The sequence below is a fragment of the Elephantulus edwardii genome, unplaced genomic scaffold (genome assembly GCF_000299155.1).
Source record: "Elephantulus edwardii isolate Elephantulus edwardi_28Jun2011 unplaced genomic scaffold, EleEdw1.0 scaffold00007, whole genome shotgun sequence".
Classification (NCBI taxonomy): Eukaryota; Metazoa; Chordata; class Mammalia; order Macroscelidea; family Macroscelididae; genus Elephantulus; species Elephantulus edwardii.
In genome coordinates this window covers 2,980,610-2,996,552 of record NW_006399757.1, presented here as the reverse complement: position 1 = coordinate 2,996,552, position 15,943 = coordinate 2,980,610, and positions in this window count along the sequence as shown.

The window sequence follows — 15,943 nt, the reverse complement described above, 5'->3', positions numbered from 1 at the left end:
TATATAACCTGCGTTTATGTCTCTTAAAAATGTATTTGCTATGAATAAGACATTGTGCAAAATTCGATCATTCTCTCTCCAGCTCCATTTCTGTCACTGAGTCCATGTTTTCCATCTACTGAATCTTCTTCTCTGTTCTCAACTTTTGCATTCCAGTCACCCATTATTATCAATGCATCCTGATTGCATGTTTGATCGATCTCCAATTGTCAAAGTTGGTAAAAATCTTCTATATCTTCTTCCTTGGCTCTGGTTGTTGGTGCATATATCTGAATGATATCTGAATGATATCTGAACATTCAGATTAAGACAGACTAGGAAGAAGGATTGGCCATCCACTTCCGAAATAGCAGGCCTCTGAAAACCCTATGTACAACAGAACACATGTAGATAACAGAAAGGGCAAATGAGATTGAGCTTTCAAGTATGGAAACACAAAGGAAAAGGAACAGTTGTAAGCACACACTAGTCATTGGGACATGGAATGTGAGAACCATGAATGTGGGAAAATTGGATATTGTTGAGGAAGAAATGGAACACATAAATATTGACATACTAGGCATTGGTGAGATGAGATGGACTGGCATGGGACATTTTGAGTCGGATGACCATATGATATATTACTCTGGAGATGAGAAGGTGAGGAAAAATGGGGTTGCTTTCATAGTTAAAAAAGTCATTGCTAGATCCATCTTGAAGTACATTATTGTGAGTGACAGGATAATATCCATACACATACAAGGAAGTCCAATGAATACCACTATCATTCAGATATATGCACCAACATCTTTCTGTACTAGAAGGGTCTTACTATAAACTAAACTCACTGCCCTCAAGTTAATTCCAATTCATAGCAACACTCCGTTGGGTTTCTGAGGATGTAAATATTCTCCTACAGAGCAGCAGTGGATTCAAATTACTGACCTTTCAGTTAACTTTGCTACAGATAACATACATCAGAACATTTTTTTTCCTACAAACTCGTAAGTAGGAAAGGGTCAACACTGTGATGATAAACAGATCCAATTTTGAATGTCAGATTCACCATATTTATAAGGCAAATTCCATTACATCTCTGTGTTTCTATGTTCTCATTCGTAAAATAATAATGGGGTCATGCATGCAATAAAGTACTAGGCACAATATCAGGTATGAACAAGTCCCCACTTAGCTGTGAGCAAACCTTAGAGTAAGGGCTGCAAAATTGATATTAATTCCTCTATGCTCAGCTTGAATACTTGTTTAATCTTGAAAGTAAAAAATTCCAGGAAAGAAAGGTAGATGTGATAACAAAAAGTCTTGTATGTCTGGTTCACTATCAATAAGCTATACAAAATGTAGTTATTGCCAAATCAAGGAAATCTAGTTGATTCCACTACATAATTAATTGACTTCTGCTAACTCTAGATGCTTATTTAGTTGAAAGGGGGCTTGATGGTCCAGTGGCTAAGCACTCAGTCACTACTTGGAAGTCAACCGTTCAAACCCACCGGCAGCTCTAGGAAAGAAAATGTACTAATTCATTTTCCTAAAGATTTCTACTTAGAAAATCTATGGGTCCACTCTGTCTATCCTATATGAATATTGTGAATCAGAATATACTCGCAGGCAACAGGAATCTTTCTCTCCCTTTTTAGATAGTCAGTGTACACTGCCTTTCCTCTCTCAGCTAAAAAAATCCTTCCTAAGGTTCTAAGTCAGAATACTATACATCTGGTTCCCTAGTGGGAAGAAGCTGTGCTGCAATCCCAAAGGTACTTGGTTCAAATCCACCAGTTGCTCCACAGGAGTAGGATAGGCAGTCTCCTCCTGTGTGATTTACTGCCTCCGAAAACCCACTGGAGGGTCAGCTATGGGTCAGTTCTGACTCAATAGCACACAACAGCCACAGTAACATCAAATCACAAGGTAAACATATTGACCACTTCTTTTCCAGGAGCATCCTTAAAGCTTCATATCCGGCAGCTTTACTTACAAGACATCCATACTTGTGCCTTAGCAGGGAAAAAATTTGGTTCCCACTCTTCAGAAATGAAAGAGCTCTGGTTCAAAAGTCGTTGTCCTGCTTACCTACAGGTGATGCTTTCTGATTATTTGAATCCACCATAGGCTTCACAGACTCAAGATGGGCAATTTTTCCGGCACAATTTACAGCCTTCAAAGACCCACTATGAGTTCGTTCTGCCTCTACAGCAACGAGTTTGAATTGGGTTAAACTGAGGTAGCTGGAGTATAGTATATGTAGCATGGCCTAAAATGGTAAATATCTCTACAAGAAAATATCTAGCTAGCAATTGGATAATCCTAGGTCATGGATCAGGTCTAGCCTAGCTATGCCACTTTGGCTCTATTTTCAACCTCTCTAACTTCAGTTTCTTTGTTATAAAATATGATCAATGTTCTTCTTTACTCATTTGAAGTATTTTTGGATGTACAGCAAATCTGGCCTTTGGTGATTGGTGTTCAGTGCATCAAATCTTATTTAGAGTTGGTTTTTATCAGTGGGGATAAAGTCAAGATCATTTATTTATTCTGCACACTTGTCTTGATTCTCTTCAGCTTCAATTTAAACTTGCACTTGAGTAAGTTATGATCACCTCTAACCTTATGTGGTCAGCAAACTAATCCCTGTGTAGGCAACATTATGATAGGTGAAGAAAAAAAATTAAAGTCATCAACAACTTTATTTTGCTTGAATCCATAATCAATGCTCATGGTAGCAGTAGTCAAGAAATCTTAAAGACTAAGGTGCATCTGATCCAAGACATGGTATTTTGCATTGCTTCTATGTATGTGAAGGTTGGACAATGAATGACTAAGACAGACCAAAGAAAAAACAATGTCTTTGAATTGTTGGTGCTGGACAAGAGTATTGAAGGAATACCCAGTGGATTGCCAAAAGAACAAACAAGTCTGTGTGGAGCAAACCAGTATGCTCCTTAGAAGCAAGGATGGTGAAGCTTCATCTCACATAATTTGAGCATACTGTCATGAGGGGTCACTCCTTGATTAAAAGCATCATACCGGTTGGTAAAAGTAGAAGGTCAACAAAAGAGAGGATAACGTCCAATGAGATGGAGTAATACAGTGACTGTAACAATGGGCTCTAGCTTGACAGAAATTGTGAGAATGGCACAGGAGTTGCATTCACCTAAATAGCACATAAAATCAATAACAAAACACGTAGCAAATATTAAAGATAAAAATCCTACTAACTCTAGATGCTTACTGAGCTGAAAGTCTCCATTCAGAAGGGACTTCCTTTAAAACCCGGGCAGGTAGTAATGAGTAAGTGAAAAAAAACAACAAAAAAACAAACAACAGTTTGCTTTGGGAGGAACTTTTTTTCGGCTAGTTCAAAGATCAATCAGTCTCCTGTGTAATCTAGTATGATTATATTGACTTAACAAATGAGGAAGTGAGAACACAGAAGTGCTCTAACTTGCACAGATTTCACCCATCAAGCTCCTGTGGTGCCTTCGACATTGAAATAAAGCCTGATCCTTCTCTGTTCACTGCACCAAATATGCAATTACAAGGCATTTTGTGTATTGTGTGCAGAGAACTAAATCCAAGAGCAATGGTTTGATATGAATAGGGGAGGGAATTTTTCCCCTCCAAATTGTGTCTCTTGAATATTCTAGTATATTAGATGTATTTTCTTTAATTACAAAATTTGCATTTATCTAGATAATGTGGAGTATTCCGATTTTTTTGTAACTCTGTTCTTGGGAGAAGACATCATACTTGGAGAGGTGGAGGATCAGCAAAAGAGAGGAAGACCCTCAACATTATGGATTAACACAGTAACTGTAACAATGGGTTTAAGTATACCAGAAATTAAGAGGATGGCACGGGATAGAGCTAAGTTCAGATACTTTGTTCAAAGGATCACTATGAGTCATTGGTGTCTAACAACAGGGACAATTCCTGGGAAAAATTCTCTAGAGGGTTATGCTGAAAGGCAAGCAAAGCTGGTAGGCTTTGTTTGCACATTGCTTTTCCTACTGCTCATGGCCTCTGAACCATAACTGAGGCTGTGGCTGAAGTAGGTCTTGAGAGGTCCTTTACTGTCCATCACAAACAATAAAAGCAGCGGTAACAGAGAGGACATGGGAGAATATCCCAGCGACTCCCCTTGGTCATTAACCAGTGTCTCACAGTCTAGGCAGCACTTAGGAGAGCCACCCGACAGCAGCCTGGGACTGCGTCAAGTTTAAATAGCGATTTGATTTCTCTATGTGATTACCAGCAGGCACAAGCAATTAATTTATTGAGTGATTAATGATCTGTATTGAGCTCTGTTGAGAAAGATAATCATTCAGTCATGTTTAATGAGACACTCTGCCTTCATTAAAGTCATTAGGATCATTAATAAATAAAAATGTGGTTGGGTTTCACACAATTTATACTTCATAATAAAGAACTAAGCTAAGCAAACATTTCCCTGAAATAATTACTTGAAAATAAGAAAAGTGGAGTTCAATCACTATATTATCATTTTTCCTGGGAGTCAAAAATCACTATTCTCCAACAAGGACACAAAAGAAGATCTTTAGGGCTTTAGAGAGAGTATTAGCAGGTTCCTTTTGTGTTTGCTTTTATTCTAAAACAAAAAGAAAAAAATAAGAAAAAGAAATTACACTTAACATATATTTGTGAACTAGCCAACATTAGTATGGTCACCTTGGTCATGTGTCCTGCAGTCATGTGTCCAAAGCTATTCTGACAGTGCTGAGAGTAGAAGGTGCCCTTATGACTTTGACACTCTGGCCACACAGTCAAGAAATAGTCACTGAATGTTTTCTATGTTTGTGCCAGGCCTTATTCTAGGTTACTAGGAATCTCAGAATTCCTGGATTATCCACAAGGAGTGAACATTCTCACCAAAGGCAATGGCCTCAGCTAAGTGGACGTAGTGTTTATCTTAGTTAGTAAGTAGTTATTGATTTGATCCTAAAAGTTCTGGGGACCTACAGGTAAGAAGCTGCACTGTAATCTCAAAGGTACATTGTTCAAATCCACCAGCTGCTCCGTGAGAAATGATGAGCAGTCACCTCCCATGCCATTCACTGCCTCTGAAAACTCTCTGGAGAGTCAGTACTGAGTGGATTCTCACTTGAAGGCACATGACAATTTCATCCTCCCCAAATCCCACTTTCCTTCATTCTCTCCTCCTGTCTTTCCCTCATTGCTGACAAATCAGTCATGAGTCATTACTGATCTTCTCTCATCAGGTTTACAAAGCTGTAATTTGCACAGGAGGAGATTAATCAGCTCTCTATTACAAAGCTGTTTTGAACCACCTGAGAAAGTTGACCTTTGGATTAGCAGACTAAGCCACAAAAGCTCTCTGCTCAGAAGGTACATTTTATGTTGTAAATACATAGGTAACACAGCATTTTCCATTTCAATATTCTTTATATGTACAATTTACATGTACAATTCGGTGATATTAATGGTTTTTGCCACATTGCATTACCATTATTTGTGTTTGAAATTTTCTGTCACTCAGTTATTCAAAAATGACTGGAACAGCAAGTCAATAGAGAACTGCCAGAAGTGAAGGCTGGGTTTGAACGAGTCTGTATTACTACGGACATTATAACTAATGTTAGACGAATCTCAGCTGAAAGCACAGAGTACCAGAGGAATGTCTGTGTTGCATTGACTATGCAAATGTTGTGGATCACAACAAACTGTGGTTAACTGAGAAGAATGGGAATCCCAGAACACTTGATGTTTATGGAAACTTATACTTGGACCAGGAGGCAGTCATCAAAACATAACCTTTTCAATCTATATGATCATCCAGGAGGAGAAATGTGGCATCAGGACTGGAGGACGACTCATCAACAAACTGTGTTTATGCTGATGATACAACCCTGCTTGCTGAAACTGAGGAGAACCTAAAGCGCTTGCTGCAGAAGGTCAAGGACTGCAGCCTCCAATGTGGACTGAGGTTCAATTTCAAGAAGATAAAGATTCTTACCACTGGGCCAATTGGCTGCATCATGACAGACGATGAAGAAATTGAGATTAACAGCTTTAGTTTACTTGGCTCCACAATCAACACTCTTGGTACCAGTAGCCAGGAAATTACAAGATTCATTTCATTGGGAAAGTCTGCTGTCAGAGACCTCTCCAAAGTACTGAAGAGCAACAATGTCAGTCTGGAGATTAAGGTGTGCGTAGGAATTATAAAAGGAGAATTGTTGCCTTTGAGTTGTGGTGCTGGAGAAGAGTACTGAATGTACCATATACTGCTAGAAGAACAAACAGGTTTTCCCTAGAGAAGGTGAGACCAGGCTGCTCCTTGTAGGCAAGCATTCTGAAGCTTCATCTGACATAATTTAGACATGTTGCAAGGAGAGACCAGTCCTTGGAGAAGGGCATCGTGATTGGGAGGGTGGAGAGGCAGTGCAAAAGAGGAAGACCCTTGATGAGATGGATTGATTCTGTGATTGGGGTAATGTAATGGGAGTAGGTGTGTCAGAGACAATAAAATTGACACAGAATAGGGCAGGGTATAGTGCTGTTATACATAGAGTTAGTATGAATTGCAAGCAACTCGATAGCACATAACAACAAAAACTTAATAGAAGCTCAGTGTCCCTTGAAAATTAGTCCACTTTTATCTCTCATTTCACCCTGGTAATCACAAATAAATTTATATCTGTATGCTGGCCTAGTCTAGATAATTTCTATAAGTAGAATCAGTCAATATTTGAATATAATATTAACAACAAATGCTGTATTGTTACATATCATCAAGGCAAAACTAACTCGTAGTCACCTCAGTAGATTTTTACAGGTTGTAACTACATGGAAGGAGATATCCCATCTTTTTCCCTGGAAGCAGTTGGATGGTTCAAACTATCTGCCTTTGGGTTGGCAATGCAACTCTTTATCTACTAGGTAGCCAGAGTTCTCCATTAATAACAAAGATGTAATATTTTCCTTGAAGTAAAAGATATGCCTATATAGGGCATCTAAAAGATCCCTGAGCTGCAAAAAAAGGTTTGCACTTAATTTTGAATCAAGACCAAGCCATAGTTGACCCTCCAGCAGATTTTCAGAAACCTTCAATCACATGGAAAGAGATTGCACATTTTTCTTCCTAAGAGTAGCTGGTGGATTTGAACCATGTACTTATGGGTTAGCAGTGCAATTCCTTAACACTAAACCTTCAGAAATCCCTAAAACTTCAAGGTTTGGGGTTGGAACCCACCCAGTGACACTGCAGAAGAAAATCCTGGTGGTGTGTTTCTGTAAAGATTAGAGACAAGAATGTCCTATGAAGCAGTTCTATTCTGTTCTTCATAAGGTCGCCGTAAGTGAGAATCACTCACAGCATACGGGTTGGTCAGAAGATACAGAAGCAGTGATGGTTGGTTAGTAAAATCCTCACCTTTCTGGCCTCATTGGAGGTTTGTGTATTACTATGATGCTAAACAGTCTTCAGAAGAGCTCACAGACTAAGCACAAAGGTCTGACAATCTAATTCCAAAAACTGCTTGATCATAGCTATCAAGTCAGAACGAACTCATAACTCACCTTCCACTGGTTTTCCAAGGCTGTAAAGATCACTCTTCTTCCTCCAGAAGAGCCAGCCACTGGTGGATTTGAACCGTCAGCACAGTGTGACCTTTGAATCTACAGTGCAACTCTCTATGGACTAATACACTAATGAAAACCCTGCGAATCAAAATGACCAATCTGGGCAATGTTGGGGTTTTACCACATGGCTATTTAAAGACCTTTTAGATGGGGAGGCTAGAAAGGAGAAAATGGGAGGGCGACTAGAGTTCTTAAAATCTAAGAACTTTGTTAACTTTAGAAGTGACTGAGAGTGATACTGAAAACTAAGAATGTTTTCTCCTGCTTACTGTCTATTTTTATATTGTGGCCATGGTCTTCTCAATCATCTGCTATGCATCAGAGAGCTGGACAATGAAGGATGACAGAAGAATTGATGCCGTTGAGTTGTTGTGTTGAAGAAAAATATGGAATACACCATGCCCTGGCAAAAAAATAACCTATGTGTCTTGGAGAAAGTACAGCTGGGGTGCTTCCTGGAGGCAAAGGTAATGAAGTTTTATCTCTCATTCTTTGGACATAATAGCTAGGCAATGCTATTCCTTAGAAAGAGACATCATATTTGGAAACAGGGAGGGTCAGTGAAGGAGAGAAAGACCTCCAATGAGATAAATTGGCACAGTGACTTCAGCAATGGGCCCTAGTGTGTCAGAGATTGTGACAATTGCATGGGATAGGGTAGGGTTCAGGTCTATTGCTCATAATGTTGATATGAATCATAATTAACTCAATAGCACTTAACTACAACAATTGATTAGGATGTTCTTCTGTTAAAAGTAAGAGAAATCTTGACCCACTTGTGTTTTAAAGAAGAAATTATTTTCTCTTTTAACAAGAAATCCATGTGTACCAATGAAGGAGTTTTTATTTTGCTTTTCAAGGAGAGGAGTGAACTGGGGGTGGGGGGGGGGGGGGCGGGGAGAAAAGTGCAACAATGAATGAATGGAATTCCAAAATCTCTGTAGATGTTCATTGAAATTAATAATAATAATAACCACAAAAAACAACAAAAAAAAAAAAAGAAATCCAGAAGATGGTATGTGATAATAAAATGCTATCTCTTGTGATTCACCCACCCCTTGCTTGTATATCCATTGTAAAATTGCAAGTTTTATTGTGATAGAGGCTGAAGGAATTGCATGTTATTCTTTGTTATAAACCATAGCTATAGGAACCTAGTCATGTAAGCTTTTATGTAGAAAATGCAGTGGGAGGACCATAATGAAGACCATTTTCTATTGGATCCCAAGTTTTCAATGCTATTTGCTCTTATAAAAGGAACAGATGCAATGTGGGGGTGGTGAGTCGGACTTCTACCCACGTCATAAAGGGGTACTGTCCCTATCAATAATGTCCATGTTTTTGTTGTATACCCTTAACTAAAAAATTACCCATAACTGACCCTCCAGTTTATTTTCAGACACATTTAATCACATGGAAGGAGATAGTCCATTCTTCCCCCATGGAGCAGCTGGTGGATTCAAACCATGTGCCTTCATTATTGCAGGATAGCTAATATCTACATAGTCAGAGATAGCACCCCACATGTTCCTGAACTTTTGTACCAATCATTGGGTCAAATTTTAATTGTTGACTCAAAGACTCTACTTGCAGATGTGGGGTTTATTAGAGAAATAGGTTGAGGAGTGAGGGAGGCAAAGAGCATCACCAATACAAGTCGAGATTTAATCTAACAGTCCCAAGCTAGATTAACAGAAAAACACAATTTCTCAATTAGTGAAAGTCCAGGTTTCAATTCGCTGCACCAATGAAAGAAGTCTTATGTTTCCTCAACTGCACAAAAATATTTATCTCAGAGTTACAAGTCAGCTTGTCCTTCATTCACCCAGCAAGCAAATTTTTAAAATGTGGCTCCATTTCCAGGGTTTTCCTGGTTATACCTTGCCACAGTCTCTTCACAGCAGTGTCACAATCTCTTCACTATCTGCCAGTGTCTTCACAGTCCCTCTACTACCATCTTATAGTTTCTCACAATATGGAAATCATTCTCTTATATTGGCCCCACAACTGTTGATGATTTGCAAGACCATGTGTTCACAGTTAAGGTAGCTGGAGACCATGTCCCTCAATGGGGGGCTGATGCAATGGCTAGAAAAGCCAGTTTTCAAGGGTTATGATATTCCAGCTCTCCAACTTTTTTTCCACTCTCATTTTCTTCACCCACATCTGGTATTTCCAAGGAATAGGGATGGAAATTTATCTCTGAGTCTTAATTACCATTCATCTATGCCTTCCCCTTTCACCACCAGCTACATTTTATGAGATAACGTGTCACATTTAAGCATGGCATTTTTCAATGTGGTACTGATATGGCAAAATCTAGGGTCTCAATAGGGTATACTGTCAGTGACTTAATTGGAAACCTTCAGTTTCCAGAAGCTCCTGCCTGGGCTCTGTGCAAGATGAGATCATGGGAGTCAATAGACGTTGCCCAAGGAAAAGAGTAAGGAGGAAATTTCATTTCATTTGACATTGTTTGTTGTTGGAGATTTGTATAAGCTATTATTAAAACTAATGATGGAGTGGAAAAATTTTGTAAGCATAAGATTTATTGTTTTTCTAAAGTTAGAATTTTTAAAATGTTTTTCTGTTTGTGTTCTTTGCCCATTTTTCAAACATATTTCAGTTCCTATGAGGGAAGGGTTAAACTTTGCATAAGAGTTACCATAATTTCTGTTCTCAAATCTGATAAATAGGTGGGTAATTGCTGTATTGAATTTGGATAAATTCGGGTGAGCTTCAGAGTAGATGAATCATCTAAACGTGACATGTTTAATCAAGGATTTCATTGGGATTTGCAACATTAATGTGTGTGTGTGTGTGTGTGTGTGTGTGTGTGTGTGTGAGAGAGAGAGAGAGAGAGAGAGAGAGGGCGAAAGAGAGAGACACCATGATAGGTAAGATGAAACACTAAGAATATTCATTCTTGGAAGTATGCTATTTGATAAGATTATAAATTATCATTTAAAAAATCTCTTCTTCACCCTCCTAAGGACTAAAAGCTTAAATTATTTCTGAAAAAGTTTCTATATGAATTGAATCATCAAAAAAATTAGTATGGCCTGAAATACCTGAAATATTTCAATTATAAATATGACTTAAGGGAGTTCTCCTCACACTCTTCTCCTGAGACAGGCCACTAGGCTTCCTGATTCTCAGGCCAAAACATATTCTGCTTACCCACACTATCCATTATTTCTCAGATAAAAATCTCTTTTCCAGACCTGGGTTTAGCGAATTGGGCTTATTTAAATCTTGAAATTGTTAGTAATTCAATCTTAAAATGTGAGTTTTGTAAGAAAAGTCCAGAGAGCCTCAATTTATCTACAGTTTATCAAGAAAGGAAAGAATTATCATTTTGAGATTTTAAAATATATAGGTCCAAAATGATTAGTGAATGAATCAGGGTGAAGTCTCTCTCAGGGAGGAGTGATAGGGAATGGCAAAGGACACACTGACAAAGGAGATTAATCAGAACTGGCTTTGACAAGCACTGTGGCAACTGGACAATTAAAACAGACTTTCAAGGGGGGAAAACAAAGAGGAATGAAATGGGCAGAGGGTAGAGAAAATAGTACAACAATGAATGAATGGAAACCCAAAATCCCTGTAAATGTTCATTAAAATTAATAAAATTTAATAAAAAAATATTAAAAAATGAAGTTTATAAAAAACTATTTTAAAATTCACTAAAATCTTTTAAGAAATTTAAAGTGTAACCATTAGCTCTATGAATATATTAGATAGCATCTTGGCATCTTTTTTTAAAGAAACCAACAAAACCATGAGCTGGAATATAAATCTGGAAAAGCTAATTAAATACACTGTTAAAAGATGAAGAATTTTAAAAATAAATTTATAATACAGTGGATGAAATAAGAAGGAACAACGTAAATCTGAAAGATGCCTAGAAGGAAAGAATAAAGAGAATGTGGAAGCAAGTATTTCAAGAGACAATGACAGATAATTTTCCAGAATTATAAAAAACACAAAAAATCATAATCAAGAACCGAAATTCCTCAAATAAGAAACAAAACCAAATTAGCACTTAAACATATTGTAATACAATTTCAAATACCAAAGATAGGTCTTAAAATTAACAAGAGAAGAAATACGTACAAAGAAAAGTTAAAACAGAAGCCTAAAGGTTGAGGAACAATATTCTCAGAAAATTAAGAAAGTTTTTAAATTGCTGTAGTTAGATTGTGTGGGAATAGAGGAAAGAAGAGAAAGTAAAGGAAAGAAATGAGAAAAGACAGAAGGTCATGTTCCAGTCTTTAGCATGCCAAAATAATAAGTGAGTGGACAGCCTCTCCTAGGAATGTATTTGCAACAACCACAGAAGACAACAACCTAGTGTATCCACCCAAGGTGAGAGTGTCTGGATTTTAGGTCTGGACCTGGAGGGGTCTGGAGACAATCAGAAGAACTCCTGCTTGGTGGAGACAGAACCCAAGTAACTAGTCTGGCTTGTGTGCTCAATCTATTTCTGGCCTGCAGAGAGCTGCATGAACTTGTGCAGAAGATTGTCTTCCTATCTCTGCTATTATTATCATAATCAAGCTGAGCAGTCAGAACAATCCTTCTTGGTCATCAGAAATTATTTTCCATCTGGGCCCATGAATCATCTTCACTGTTGCAGAAACCGAAGCGGAAGATGCTAATGGTCATTCAGATCAACAAGATGGCCTAGTGGCAAGAAGATGCATTACAACCCCAAAGGCACTAGCTGCTGTGTGGGAGGAAAATGGGCAGTCTCCTCCCATGGCCTTAACTGCCTCTAAAAACCAGCTGGGCAGTCAGTTGTCAGTTGGTCCCAACTCAATGGTACACAACAACAACAATATGCGTATTTAGATTTTTAGCTTTCCTCTCTCCTGAAGCCAGCCCCACTATCACATACTGCAGTTTATGCAAAGACCGCCACAAAATTCCTTATGTTCTTGAATAAATTCAAGTTGACTTTTTGACCTTTTCAACTAAAGATGTGACCCACTTTATAAACTATTATTGGCCTAGAAATATTCGTATAGTAATACCAAGGGTGCTTGCTAGAAATCCTGGTTATCTACACTCCTTATGAAATATTAAAATTCAATGTGAAGAATGTGGTACACATCTGTTTTTATTTGTATTTATTTGCAGTGTATTCTAAATCTTGGGATGACTTCCTTTCTCTCTCCAGCATATTGGCAGGTTAGATACATCATCTTTAAATATGTAAAAATTTATGGATTGCAGGCTCATTTACATATTTGCTTATCTACTTAGCATTTTTGAAAAATAAACCTTTGAGAGAAAGCAAGCACCAAAAATCAAATCCCCCGTAATTTATTCAGAACAGAAACAACTGAATTGTTCATCTGAAAGAAATGGCTATTTATCTCAGATGCTGACATTTGGGTAATGCAATTAAGAGGAAAATAGTTTACTTCTAGTACAGATTGTGGTGTATTCTTTCCCGTCAATCTAATGGGATAAACAGCACATTGTGGTGAAGAAAAGAAAGTTGGTGCTCTTCTATAAAGAAAGAACACCATTTTTTAAGGGTAAGATGAAGAAACTTTCTAAAGTTTTCTTCAGGGGAAAAGGGAGGTTTTATGCAGGCCACCAAACCATCAGGTTTAGAAATCCGTGCTGTGTAAACTTAATAGAGTTGCATTTGCCATTCCACTCTGAAAGCAGATCTTTGCAGCTCTCTGATGCTCAGCACAAAACTGCTATTTGCACCTGCACTGACTTTGAGTTCTTTTGTCTTACATGTGGGTGGCGGTGTTTTTCCCCCATTACCTCGAAATTGAAAAGATTTCTACTACAAGAGGGGGGGAAAAGAATCACTTTTACTTCTTTATCTGCCCTAGCTCAGTGTCATTCTGCAAGCAATTGTTCTTCAAACAAATGAAGTTATTAACCCTCTGCACATTATCAAACTACAAGCAAGGATGAATTTCCTCTGGGGAATTTCCAATGCCTTTATAACATGTAACTACAAATAAGCACATATTTTGTTTGTTTGTTTAGTTCATCACTGCCCATTCACAATGCACTAGAGAGGGCTAGTGTCAAGAAGCGTCTTGTTAGTTATTTGATTGTAAATTTAATAAAACCAATACTGCAACTTCTGATACATCTATCTCACTGTTACTACAGAACTGCATTGTTACTGCTTATGGAACTAGTATTGCTCAAACTATCCTGTGTAGAAAAAATGGTTAAGTGTTAGACACGTGCAAGGTTCAGGTCAAGTCAAGTCATTGCTATGGAATCACTATTGGCTCAGAGCTAACCCTCCAGTGAGTTTTCAAAGACTGTAGATGACATGGAGGGAGATCTACTGGTGGATTAGAACTTCCAGAGACATCACCTGTGGTTAGCAGCATAACTCCCAATGGACATGGCCACGAGAGCTCCTTAATCAAAAGGTGGTGGTGGTGGTGGTGGTGGTGGTTGTTGCTGTGCACTGTCAAGTTGAAACAGACCCATAACTGACCTTCCAGTGGGTTTTCAGAAGCAGTTATTCGCATGGGAGGAGATTGCCCATCCTTCTACCACAGCAAGGCCTGATAATTCACTTCCAAAAGATTTAAAATCCCCATAGAGCACATGTGTGGCTAACAGAGTTGGAATCAACCTAGCAATGCGAAGTTGCCCTGTCAACCCTAAAGCAGGTAGTTTGACTCTACCAGCTGCTCTGAGGGAGAAAATAAGGGCAATCTCCTCCAGTGTGATTCACAGTCTCTGAAAACTGTTGGAAGGTCATCAATACATAAAAACAACAACAAAAGCAACTAACAATGATGTGTTTATCAAGTACTTGTTATTCATTGACTGAGGCAAATTCTGCTATCTTTTGGAGACAAAATTTTTATCATATTCCTCCTCTCCAGAGCATGTTTCCTCAAATCATTTGTAACATAGGTGTGGTGTGTGTATATGTCTGTTTGTGTGTTATGACTGATAGTCTATGTTAACTTATATTGAATAGATGCAGATATTTCATATTCAAAGAAAACTGAACCACAAAGAAATGCTGTCCTGTCCAGCATAAGCTGAGTTAAATAACTCAGTCACAAACCCTGCATAAGACCACTATTGTGAAAGTGGGAGCATGACTGAGCAAGATATGGATAAATGTTTGAAGCAGACGGGAAAGGAGGGGGTATAAAAACGGAAAGGGGAAATCACAGAAATAGCAGAGATCAGTGGGCAGAGGGTAGTGAAAGAATAGGAAAGATTCACTGGGGATTTAAAAAGATGAGGTGAGAACAGGCATAAACCAATAATGATTGATTATGCTGTTGTTGTTGTTGTTGTTGTTATGTGCTGTCGAGTCTCTTGCAACTCATAGCAACCCTATGTACCACAGCCCTAAACTCTGCTCTGTCCTGTGCCAATAGCACTGTCTCTGACACTCCCATCCTGATTATCCCAGTCACTGAATCAATCCACCATAGAGGACCTTCCCCTCCTGCGCTGTCCCTCCACCCTCCCAAGCACGATGTCCTTCTCCAAGGACAGGTCTCTCCTCACAACATGTCCAAAGTATGTTAGACGGAGCCTCGGAATCCTTGCCTCCAAGGAGCCACCCGGTTTAACCCTTTCCCGGACAATTCTGTTTGTTTTCCTAGCAGTCCATGGTACTCTCAATATAGAAAATAAAATTTGTATGAATGTATAAAACACAATGTATATTGTACTTTAATTCAACACAGTGTGTGTGAATAATTATATGCAAACTAATTTACAAACTAAAACAGAAAAAAGTTTTAAATATCAGTCTTCTAAAAGAGGGGAATAAACTCCCCAAATGCTCTTCTACATTCCTCCCTACTCATTCAATACACTTTACATCAATTGTCAAAGCAGCATTATGTGACTGAAGATCTATTGTACAGCACCTAAGAGAGGCAGGGGAAGAAGATACATTCTGACATTAAAAACATATTCATCGCAAACAGTTACAATCGGCATTTGGTTTGAATCCACTGGCTGCTCTGCAGGAGAAAGACTGACAGTCTCCTCCCGTGTCATTAATTACCTCTGAAAACATGACTGGAGAGTCCGCTATGGGTTGGTTCTGCCTTGAGGATCTATAACAACAGTTACCAGGTGTTTCTAGAATAGAACCATTGCAAATGAATGACTTTAACAAACAGAAACTTAACTATGTCAAATTTAGGAAGCTAGAATTCTAAATCTTAGGCACTACTGCCTCTAGGGGAAGACTTTGTTGGTTCTGTTGACCTTGCCTCCTTTAGAGAGGCTTCCCTTAGAGACAGGTATGTGTTTTGGCATTAGTCTTTCTTTGGGTCTATGAAGTCCT